The following is a 12,679-nucleotide window of genomic DNA, read 5'->3' on the forward strand; positions in this document are numbered from 1 at the left end:
CTTCATGCAATGGTTTGATAATATTAATTGATAGCAATTTACTTCTAATGTTTTCAAATCATAAGAGTTTATATAATAGTCATTTGCTATCATAAACTCTTGGGTTAGAGTAAAATTTAAAAAATAATATTTTATTAAAATAAACAACAATTTATGACGTTAATTGAATAACGATTCTATCTTTAACATTGTGAATTGTGAGGATTTGATGACTAGTCATTTGTTAGCTTAAAACCTTGTGCTAAGTCTTAATAGAGTATAAAAAAGGAGATTTTTTTTATAATAAGATTCAAGAATATGTTTTTTGGGCTAAAGTAAATATTTATAAAATTAATGATGTTGTGCAATTAATTAGAGGTGCCATTTTCTATGGGTATTGTAGAGTGCTAATACCTTCTCTACGTGTAATAGACTCCTGAACTCATTTCTGGTTCCAAAGATTTTTTAAGGGTTTTCTAATGTTTTCCCTCAATTTAAAATGTTAGTGACGATTTCATTTCAAATAAAAATTTTACGTCATTTCGTCGTGACCTCAATTGCGACAACCACCTATAGTGGGATTCCCCTTTCAATCACGTTTTTTTTCATCCATGAGATTACTTAAGAGGACCAAAGTCAATACCACTCGAACCATCGAGTTGTTGGTAAATGATAGCCATATGTTGATGGTGGAAAATTATTTTGAGTTTTTTTAATGAAATTCAAAGATCTTTAAGTTGAAAAGATAACTTTCTATAATGACTCTAGTCAACAATATTTTCATATGTGAGACATATAGAATCAATTATCAAATATTGTGAGTTCTTTTTATTTAAATCAGTAGTCATATCCACAACTAGAAAATAGGCTTTTAACACCAGTTATCAAGAACTTTCAACATCAGCAATGAATCAATCTTGAAACTCCCAACGTTAAAAGTATCAACGTTAACATTGGTTATGAAAAGCGATGTTAAAATACACTACACAACATCAATTTTTAAGAAAACTGATGTTGTATTATAAGAAATAAACAAAAAAATGTAAAATATGCAAAACCAACATCGGTTTTAAGAAATACTGATGTTGTGGTGCAAAAAACAACATCAGTTCTTCTAAAAGACTCTTGTCCAAGATCACAAATCATATCCTCTAATTGATCTTTCATTTCTACATCAATCGGTTCAGGTTGGGACTCCCTTTGCATGTCTGCCAATTTACCATGCCATATCCATGTGGTATAAATCTTCTTAACCCCATCACACAAGAGATATTCTCGTATTTCATCTAGTACGTGTCATCTCCCATTCAAACAGTTTATACAAGTATATAAATATTTTCCTTCCTCATCCGGTCAACTTCTTTCAGAGGAAAATTCCAAGAATTGTTTAACTCCTTCCTCATACACAGGGCTCATGCAACTTGTATTCATCCAACTTCGATCCTTCTAATAACTCTATAATACTCACAAATTTATTTCATGCATGAAAATCTCACTTTTCTCATTAAAGGTGTGACCCTATCCCATTCAGGAAGACATTTTTTTTATGGTAGATTCACATTAAAGGTTAACTTTTTTTCCATAAATTTGACAAAATTTCGACAGCATTTCACATTGATCTCCAAGTACTCGACAAGAAAGTGATGACATGAATTTCATGACAATCAAGTATAAAGTTAACCTATACGTATGAATTTACTATAAAAAATGACTTTTCCCAAACTGTACAGATGGATAATTCAAGATTCAATACAATGATTAATCGAAACTGTTCGAAAGAATCATTCTATAGAATCTCAAACGAGAAACTAAGGTTCACTCATAAAACAAGTTATAAAAGCACTCCTAAGTAAAAAAGGCATGAAAAGTTTATGAAAAACATTCGTACCTGTGATGATGGTCATTAACAATCTCCAACAATGAATGTCGTGATCACGATGCAAATATGAAAACGAAAAGCACCTATAAATTACAATTACAATTTCTTCTTAGTATTAAATAACATTAACACACAACATTTAAGTAAAAAAAATAAAAAAACAATAACAGACAACATAACAATCCTCACGAAGTCAGCTTTATTAATTTTTTTTAACATTAAAATGAACACTAAAACAGAAACCTTAAAAAGCTCACCAATGTCTACCCATGTTCGGTGTATGCTGAATTATTTTGTGCAAAGACTTCTTTTTTATAGTTAGAAATTGGGAGAAATTTATTACGAAGAACTGCTGATTTCAAGCTTTCTTGTAGCCAGTTTTTTCTCTTATTTTAGGCTAAATTAGTGGTGATATTCTTTTTGAGCTTCAAAAAGTCGAAGCATTATTTTTTTTAAAGTTCTCTAAGAAACAGACTAACCAGTTACATTGGTTGAATTGTGAACTGGTGCAGTTCCTGATTTCTTGAAAGCTAGGCCATTGAGTTAAACTTTGTAATTTTTTTACTACCAGAAAAGAGGTTGTATTGTCCATTTATATCATGTCTAAAAATTGTAATCGAGCCTAACCAACTCTCTTTCAGGGGCCTCCAAGGACTGGGAAGACTCAGCTAGACCATATTTTTATATATTTCTGTAGTCTTCTATGTCTGAAAATTCTTTTTTGTTTTGATTATTTTCTTGGAAAAAACATTATAAGAGTGTGTCAGGTAGAGGTGATTTTTGGTTTTAATTATATATAATGGAATCTAATTATATTATAAATTGTATATTATTATAATGTAGTTCCAACTTCAAAGTGATGCTCACCATGATGAAGCATAAAGGTATAATCAACTAATCTAAAGCACAGTAGTCATGTTGGTCTTGATGGAAAGATAAGAGAAAAATTTGCAATTGTCTCTGACAAGCTTGAGCTGATTAGAAGGTTTAAGGGGTCAAACTGGAGCTACAAAGTCTCGGTCCTGCACTTGGATTTTCTGTTTGGCTTCAATTAGGCAGCCTATTTCGTGTTTTGTGTCCCATTAGTGTTTTTAGTGAATAAATTTCTATCCCTGTTAAAGGACCCAAGAAATTTTACTCTCTCTTTTGTAACAAAATACGTCTACTCTTAAAAAAAACACTTAACATTTCACTCTCATTTTAATTTCATATTCAGTTTTTGTGCTCTATTCTCTTCCCTTTTCAATTTCTCCTCTTTTTCTTATTTTGCTGAATCAAAATCCTCCGATGAATATTTTCATGGAGGGATAGTCTTCTTTTCAACCGAAGGGTCCCAAGGCTAAGGTAATTTGAGTTCCTCTATGCTTCAAATTTTGTTTTCATGAGTTGTGCTTTTCCCCCTTTTCTGTTTATCTATTTTTTGAGTTGATGCATGATTGTCTTGAAATTTGAGAAATTGATTTGGGATTAGGGGTAGGATTGATTAATCGGTTCATAGTAATCGATTAATTGATTGTTTTAATTGGAACTGTGATTGAATTCATTTTCATCGAGGCATGCGATTGTGCCTTTGATTTTGATGAATGAATGTGAGGTGTTTTTCTTGGTATTTCGAATTAAAGGCTCACTCATAATTTTGTTTAATATATTCTAGAACCGGGATGATTTATCGAAGTTTTGGATCCTTGGGTTGTAGTTTTGAATTTGTTTACATGTTTAATTAAATTCTACTTTTTTCTGTTTGTTATTTGGCAGTTTAAAAACAAAATTAGCACACATGGTGTTCGATGAAATGTGTCTTTGGGAAACATCCTAGCATTATTCATTGTATTGCATAATTTTGGGGATTCTAGTTGCTTTTGATGGTACTACGATGGTGCTTGTCAATAATTGTGTTACGTGCAGCGGAAATGGTAGCTAGTTTCGAGGGTCCAGCACCTCCAGAAGAAGAAGAAGAAGAAGAAGAAGAGAAGAGATAGAGCTTGGAATTCGAGGACCAAGCTGTCTCCTAAGAACTAAGAGAGAGAAAAGGAAATTCTGGGATTTCTTCTTTGCATTATGGAAATGCAAATTACATACATATATAGCATCTATAGAGGGGACAAGGACCCCACAACCAAAACGGAAAAGATATACGAAATCAGAAAATATCCTAACGGCAAATATTTCTGTATTCCTAAGCATCTTCTAGAAGACACGATACTAGCATATTGGTTGTGCTTCTCCTTACGTACAGTGCATGCTTGCATGAGACCTTGTTGTCTTGCATTTTGGGCCTTGCTGTCTGCAGTCCCAGATTGCTATCCATAACATTCCCGCCCTCATCAAAAACACATTGTCCTCAAGGTGTTGGGGCTTCAAACCGTGGCTTAAAATGCGAATCGGGATCCCAAATTAAAATGGGTGAGGGAATGAGCGCGTGAAGATGAGTGTTGTGGAAGTGGAGCCATTTGGCGGTGTCGATAGTGGCGTAGAAGGGAAGGAAGGGGTGGTCGAACTCTGTGTCCTTGACTATGGCGATGAACGTGATTGAAGAAAATAAGACGAGTTCGGAGAGGAGGATGCGGTGGCTGGGGAATGATGCCTAGGGCTTGCTGTTATTGAGGAGGTGGACGACAGTAATGGTAAGTGGAGCCGGTAAAGGTACGGGGTGTTGCGGGGAGTGGCGACGGAGTTGGCATGGTCGTGGGTGCGGTGAGCGTGGGTGACGAAGTCGGCTTGAGCGGTGGGGACATCGGCGGAGTCGACGGTAGAGGCGGAATTGGAGTGTGAGTGAGAAATGTCTGCACAAAGGAAGAAGATGGAGGTAAAATCGGCATAGGCAGCGGAGGTGGCGGTGGTGACTACATGGAGGAAGGAGGGTAGTGGTGGCTGGTTCTCGGAGGTAGTTTTAGGAGAAGGGTATCCAGTGTGGAGTTGAGGCGGCGTTGAGCAGCAGCACGTTTGGCCAAGACGACCTTGAGGCGGTCCTCGCTAGCGGGAGAAATTTCGAGGTGGTTTGGCGACTATTGTGGGTGGTAGTGTTAGGTGGTCGGGCAGCCATGGAAGCTCCGTTTGGCGAGTAGTGTGGGTGGTGGTCGTGGAAGGTGGTCTGGCAGCCATGGAAGCTCTGTATGGCGAGTGGTGTGGGTGGTGGTCGTGGAAGGTGGTCTGGCAGCCATGGAAGCTCTGTATGGAGAGTGGTGTGGGTGGTGGTCATGGAAGGTGATCTGGCAGAGGTTTTGGTAGTGGAAGTTGGTATGGCAGCCATAGAAGGCAGCCGTGGGCTCTCAATGAAAACACCAATTTTTACGTGCAACAGAAATGGTAGCTGGTTTCGAGGGTCCAGCACCTCCAGAAGGAGAAGAAGAAGAGAAGAGATAGAGCTTGGAATTCGAGGACTAAGCTGCCTCCTAAGAACCGAGAGAGAGAAAAGGAAATTCTGGGATTTCTTCTTTGCATTCTGGAAGCGCAAATTACATACATATATAGCAGCTATAGAGGGGACAAGGACCCCACAACAAAAATGGAAAAGATATACGAAATCAGAAAATATCCTAACGACAAATATTCCTGTATTCCTAAGCATCTTCTAGAAGACACGATACTAGCATATTAGTTGTGCTTCTCCTTACGTACGGTGCATGCTTGCATGAGACCTTGCTGTCTTCCATTTTGGGCCTTGCTGTCTGTAGTCCCCGATTGCTATCCGTCAAATTGCTCATAAAAACAAGGTATGAGAAACAATTATCAACTAGATGTCAATTGTTCAATTTGACTTAGTGATAAAACTTGGTTGAGGTGAGTGTGTGGTGCTAGGTTGAAATCTAGGAAAGTGTAACTATCTTGTAGTGATCGGACCAGTCAGTCCTGTTTTTAAAATTGTATTTTAACTTGTGCTAGTTTGAATGCTAGAATAGGTAGTTGCTGGCTTGTTGCATTGCAACCATGTCTCCAAGTTAAAATAGTGGGTTGTTGGTGATCAACACTAATTCCTTTACTAGATGTCATGCCCATGAATTTGCACATTTTCTACAAGATCGTACATGACAATATCATCCATACACCATGCAATTTAGAAAGTAGTTTTTGGAATTTTTTTATTTTGAAAAACTAGTTTCTGAAATGTATAAGAACATTATAAAAGTAGTTTCTAATAAATCTTCAAAGTTGGAAAAAAAAACTCAAAACTAAAAGAAGGAGATAAAAGAAGGGAAAGGGAAAAGGCCACCAGAAGGGTTGTGTGGAGTGGGTACGTGGGAGAAACATTTTTTTTTCCTTTCAAAAGAGATATTAATATTTTGAAAAGGCTTTTTGCTAAATTCACCCCTTACTTATTGAATACATCCCCTTTCCTTTATTTAAGTCAATTGACTTAAATAACCTTCTCTTTTCAAATATTCTCCTCTCCCTAGCATACTCCCACTTTCATTCCCTCTTTGATCAATCTCCCTCCGTTCCCCTCACATCCATCTCTTGCTCCAAAATTAGGATTTTTTTATCCTCCAAAACTCCATAACATTATGTTTTTGCTCCCAACAATCTCCACCACTTTCATTTCTTGATTATTTTTGTTTACTCACGTAACAACATTGATGACTCTCCTGTATGACTAGATCTTAATTTTATCCAAGTGGTTGCAAGAAAATGTACTTTCCAGAACTCTATATTCACATTGCTGAAAATATTTTTTTGGAACACTATTTTTGTAACATGACAAAAAGCTGGAAATTAATTTTGGAATGTTAAGGAAAACAAAATTATGTTCCAAAAAAAATAATTTATAGAATAGTATGATTACATTCACTTTTATAAAAAGTATGTTTTGAATTGGACCCAATTTTGCGATTATGATAATATAAGTAGTGCATCATTGATATTAAAGTATTTTACTTCCATGATGAAATTCAATGTATAAGTATAATGAAAAAAATTAAGGTGAAATTATAATACCTTTGACAGACAAAAGAAGGAAATTAAAGAAAATAGACGATAAGGTTTTAGAGAACAACGGAGATGGAGTATAGAGAATAGGGTTTATACCTTTTTATATAAAGGATATTTTTTGTATAAATAATATTTGTGATGATAAAAAAAATTATAAAAAGAAGAAGAAGAAGGTAATTAGCAAAGAAAGGGAGTGTATATAGCAAAAGCCTTAAAACTGGGGGTTTAACATAAGAAAAAAGAGAAGGTATTATAAATAGAATTGCAATTGGGCAATTACTTCCTGCATCTCCTTTTTCTCTTCTTGTAACCCCAAATAAAAGTCAAAAGGACAAAAATATCCATTCCCTTCTCCTTTGCCACATGACATACCCCATTTCCCTTCCCTTTACTATTCTATGATAAAGAAGCCGATTACAATTTTTCAACCAATAAAACTTTCACTCTTTTACAAATGCATTTGCTCCAACATTAGAACTTCAATACTCTTACGTTTGTTTTTATTTCCACCCATTTTTGGCTTACTGATTTTGATAATCTCTCTAAGCTAATCACCCAAATTTGTTAGTTATTGAAGGGGACCTCTTTCTTAGTATGTGCCAAATGTGTTAGTTATTGAAGGTTGTCTCTTTCAAAAGCTCTCGTAAAAGAACTTCAAAATAGAAAGGTTTTCCAGAACAATCATTCTTGAAGTGTATAGGTATTTTGAATAACTATTTTGGAATATGATTTTCAAATTTATGGAATAATTATTCCAGAAGTGTATAGGGAATCCAAAAAACTTATTCGAAAATAACTATTCCATAATATGAAAATCATATTTTATATTAACTATTCCAGAATAGGGTGACAAATTTTGGGACCTAAAAGCGACATCATCATTCAAGAGGAGAAGAATCACTAAATTGAAGAAAAAAATGCCATAAGAATATATGTTGCACCAAAGACTCTTTCTCTCGTCCATTTTAGGAAGAAGGGAACCATCTCCCTTACCATCCACCTTAGAACCTATCGTATCAGTGACTAAGTCACATCAAAGTTAACTGTCCACAAAGGCATGCCCATAAGTTTTACCACTATCACACCATATGTGTTTCGAACATTACCAAAAAAGACATTGGTCTAGAAATCAACAAAGAGGTAATAACCTCTCATCAATGTTCAATGCCTAAAATCATCTTTACTTTTCTGCTTTTGGATATGTTGTATTGTTTATTTCTTATTGTGATATTATCGTCTTAGATACCTTTTCTATCCAACAGAGATGATTGTAGGCCTCGAACTAGGACAGTGAAGGACGTATGGTGGTGGTGATAGTTAGGGTTGTGCAAGGGAGAGAAATGGGTGTTGATTGAAGGGTAAATTTGTCCTTTAATTAATATTTTTGGGGTTTAGGAAGCAACAAAGTGGTGCAAAAAGTAATTCCTTTGCAACTATTCTTGATTAATTAAGCCTTGACCCTTTGGCTGAGGCCTAATTAAGGCATCAAGATCTAGCCACTTCATTTGGACTTCCATTTCTTACACTCTCACTATGGGAAATACTATTGGCCTCTACACTAATTGTTGTTGGTCCTTACATCACCCGAAAGTTATCCTTCTACCCCTAACTTCAAAATTCTCCACCCCTTTCTTTTCATTTTTCCTCTTCCTAACACCTCTTTACCCTTTTCCTTCTCCATCTTCGTCCCAAACCCATGTCCCTTCCCTTTCTCCTTCTTCTTCTCATACTGGCATCCCCCTTCTTCTTCCTTCCTCCTCCCCAACCCAAAGCAACCCAAATGAACCTTTCCCTTTTCTTCCATAACCCTTTCATTCTCCTTTTCTACACGCCCCCTCAAATCTGATATTTTTTTTCTAGGGTTTGGTATTCAACGGAATCATAGTTCCATTACATTTTTTTTTTGTTTTTGCACACCACAAACGGAATCAAAGATTCCGTTGTAGAGAAATCTATAATGGAAACATGATTCCATTGTGTGTTTTGGCATGAACCACAACAGAATCGCAAATTTGTTGTGTTCTAGAAAAACACACAACAGAATCGCGATTCCATTGTGTTTAGACAATTCTATTGTGGTTCATGCAAAAATCAAAGATTATGTTTTGGTTATTATTTTTTTATTTTGTTATTATTATTAATAATAATTAATGTTTTTTATTTTTGTTATTTTATCAATAGTTTAATCATTTTTCCTTTTATTTCATATGGCTCGAACCAAACATGCTTCATGCGTGGATGGATGTGATCCCTCTCATAAGGGCCTGGCCCCCACACATGAAGGGGATGATGCTGGAGAGAGACATTGTAGGCTAATTGCATCAGGAGATGGCCGACAACATCCAACAATAGAGCCAGAACCAGAGGTAGAGCCACAAGTAGAGGCATGCCCATCAAACATGAACATTGGACCTCCATTTGGAGGAGGTCCAATTGATTTGTCATTGATCCGATCTTACAGGGACCAGTATGTTGGTCATGTATGGATTCGATAGTCGCGACCAAAGATGAAGCTGGTCATCCACGGTGGCCAAGTGTTACCACTCCTTACTGAGTCGACGGTGAAGGCTTATGTGTTGCGGTCGGGGTTATCAACCCTAGTTACGATGTGGTACCCTGCCACAAACAAGGGCTTTGTGAATACCCATGTGGAGAGGTGCCACCAAGAGATCTCGTCCTTCCACTTGCCTGTTGGAAATATAACCATCACTTTAGATTATGTGCTACGTTTCCTGCTTTTGCTTGTGACAGGCATACTCATTGATCATGTCCCCTCCACCTTTAGTAGAGGTCGTGAAGATTTTGCTCATGACTCACCTTGGCATTAATTTAGAGGAAGAGGCTATAGCAACAACCACCATAGGTGCCAGGGTTAGGCTGATGTGGTTGACAAACTATATCACTAATATGCGTAATTAGGATTGTACATGTGGGCTGCTAAACTTATCTTTTACACTTGGTCGATAATATAATATTTGCCAACAAGTCCTCAACTCAGGTCCATGTCGCCTACCTCCTCTACCTTAGCAACCTAGATGACTGTCGTTGGTACCACTGGTACGCCTAGGGAGTCGCTGCACTGGCATACCTATATGGCCATCTCTCTTATGTGAGCCAGTACACCAGCAAGCAAGTTGGAGGTTACATGATGTTAGTAATGGTAAGTAAAATAATTGTTTAATTCTAATTATTTGTATTATTATTTACTTTATTACTGTAATTAATTTTTTTTTTATAATTTTGGGCATTTGTGCATTTTCCCATTGTTGACTATTTCAAGCTTGGGACTAGTGCTCTAGATGACCTGACAGCTAGCAGATGGAAGCCAACATGAGACACCAGACAAGCTCATCCGACCAGGGAGAAGCTGGATGAAACTCCAAATGGATGTTGTCGTCCGATGTCCTTATGAGCACCACAAGGGTGTCAGGCTTTTCCCCTAACAGGCCCTTTTCTCTGGCTACATCAGGTGTGGGACAGATGCTTGGCCACTTTCAAAGGTGTTGAGGCAGTTAGGTCAAGTTCAACGCATCCCACACCATCCATGCAACATCTCACGTATGAGGCTTGTGATATGGTGTGGGCAGAAAGACAACAACATGTCATTTCGCTGGGCAATGTTGTGCCACCCAAGAGTCCGTGGGCTTACACCCCTAACCATCTACCTTGGTTTTACCAATTTTTCGTCCCCTATGCCATTCTGCTAAAGGATGAATTATTTGTACAATTATTATTACTTTTATTTGTACAATTTTTTGTTGTTTTGACATTTTATTAATGGATGGTGTGTTTCATTTACTTATTTTTGTGTTCGTTGACTATTTAAACAACACACGCCTAATAACAACAACTCTTCAATTGATTCATTAAACAAACATCTGGATAAATAAACATTGATAATATAGACTTTTTTAAAAATAAATAAACAAAGAGCATACGATTTTAGTAAAGTAAAAATATGACTTCACAAATTTAACACGTATCAGAACAATGATCTTGTCAGTAAATCTTGGTTTCATTGATTTGTGTAATTGTTATATATTTATTTTCCAATACACTTTTTTGAACTGCATAGAACTATACAGAGTTCATATAAAAAATAAAAGAACTACAGAGTTAAATCTTCGTGCCTTCTCAGTGACAAAGGAAGACAACTCCAAAGAAGATGAATATAAGCTTGAGTGATTAACCATATTCTTCTAGAGACAACTGTTAGAACAGCATACAAAGTGTAGTATCTCTGATCAATTCATTTCACGAGGCACAATTTTTTATAATTTTCATTCAGTCTTTTTAAACTAAAGCCATTTGCCTTACCTTGGTTTGAGCAACATTGATCAGTTGATTGCAATTGTAAACCTCTGAAACAGTAGAATCCAAAGCTGCCAACCAGCCAACTGTAAATAAACCACGTTCCACATCACATGACACCCCCCAGAAAGATAAAATCAACGTTAAACCTAATCTCATGCTGATTTAGCTTTGGGAGTTGTAAGCTGAATTAGTCAAAGATTTGTCACATGGCACTCCCGCAACCCTTGCTGCATTTTCAAATTTGGTCCAACCTGCTAGCCAACAAAATTATAAATATAATGAAGAAGATATTTATATATGACAAGAGCATTGGCATTGCATGGATTCTTTTTAGAATCAAGGTATTTTTGTCCAGAATTAAAGACTAATTTCTTAAGATAAAAATTTATTAAAGGATTAATCTTTGTTAACAGTTTTTTTTTATACCCACGAATTAAGATCAATTTTTGACAACATGCTTAAAGGACATCTATCAACCATGACACGTCATATTAATTAATTGGATGCACATAATCAAAAGTTATATATATATATATATATATATATATATATATATATCATGTCCGCAACTCATCATTGCAAGAAGCAAAGAAGCATATAGGGCAAGTGAAAGACATCCTCCAAGTCAGCAAAGACCATGAATTCCTTACGAAGTTCAATGATTGCTGTTATCTTTGCCATGACATTGATCCTTTCATATGGAGTGATTCTGTCCCAAGCTAGGACGACTCACCCTTCTTCACCCTTAGTTTCAAAAATGTCACAATCTTCTCAATCTCATTCACATTCACTTCTGCACAAAGAAGAGCACAAATCAACTCAGGAACCTGCGGTTGCCACTAGCCTTAGAAGGATACCACCTAGCAGACCGAATCCTACACAGAACAGGTAACATTCCCCTTTTCTTTCTAGGTGTGTGCTCATTGTGTTTTCATAATATCTAGAAATTGACAACAAAGGGTGCTTGTGAAGCAGGTTAAAGCCTAGGATCAGGGGCTAAGCAGAGGAACTGATGGCTTGAAGCTATGAAGATTCAAAGCTGTAGCATGAATTTTCTTGGTCTAGTTTTGCTTTGTTTTATTTTTATATTTTACTATTTTTCCCAGGTTCAAATTCTTAGGTTTATTAGTGTGTGAGAGTGTGGTATAGTTCATGACTTTAATTAGATTACTCTTTATATCATGTTACCTTTGATGGTTTAGATTGTAGAGAATATAGAAGCCTATGAATGTAAAGGAGAAAAAAAATAGCCATCAAAATGTCAAGACTGTTTTTGGCACCACAAGATTAAAAAATATTTAATCTTTTCTTTAATTTTTTGGGCACCACTAGAATGTTATTTTAAAAGAAAATAGTTTGCCCTCATGGTTTCAACTTGTAAGTGGTTTTTTTTTTCTTTTTCGGATCAGCCAATAAACTTGTTAGTGGTTTCTTGTTACATTCAAGTATAATATGTCGAATTTGGTTCTCTTATTTTCCCTTGTGTTTGATAAATAATCTTTATGGTAAGTTTTTGAAAAAGGGTCCATAAAGGAGTTTCGGGTAGTTACGAATACAATTGCAGACTTGTAGTCATAAGAC

The 12,679-nt window shown here is 36.1% G+C and overlaps 1 long non-coding RNA gene across 1 annotated transcript; it reads left to right on the forward strand.

The window, feature by feature from the left end:
- Positions 1 to 11,670: 11,670 nt before the first annotated feature.
- On the forward strand, positions 11,671 to 12,412 carry LOC114386010. The gene is made up of 2 exons (XR_003661032.1): positions 11,671 to 11,986; positions 12,074 to 12,412. It is a non-coding gene; the product is annotated as an uncharacterized LOC114386010 (long non-coding RNA).
- The last annotated feature ends 267 nt before the right edge of the window (positions 12,413 to 12,679 follow it).

This window comes from Glycine soja, chromosome 15, assembly GCF_004193775.1.
Source record: "Glycine soja cultivar W05 chromosome 15, ASM419377v2, whole genome shotgun sequence".
NCBI classification, from domain to species: Eukaryota; Viridiplantae; Streptophyta; class Magnoliopsida; order Fabales; family Fabaceae; genus Glycine; species Glycine soja.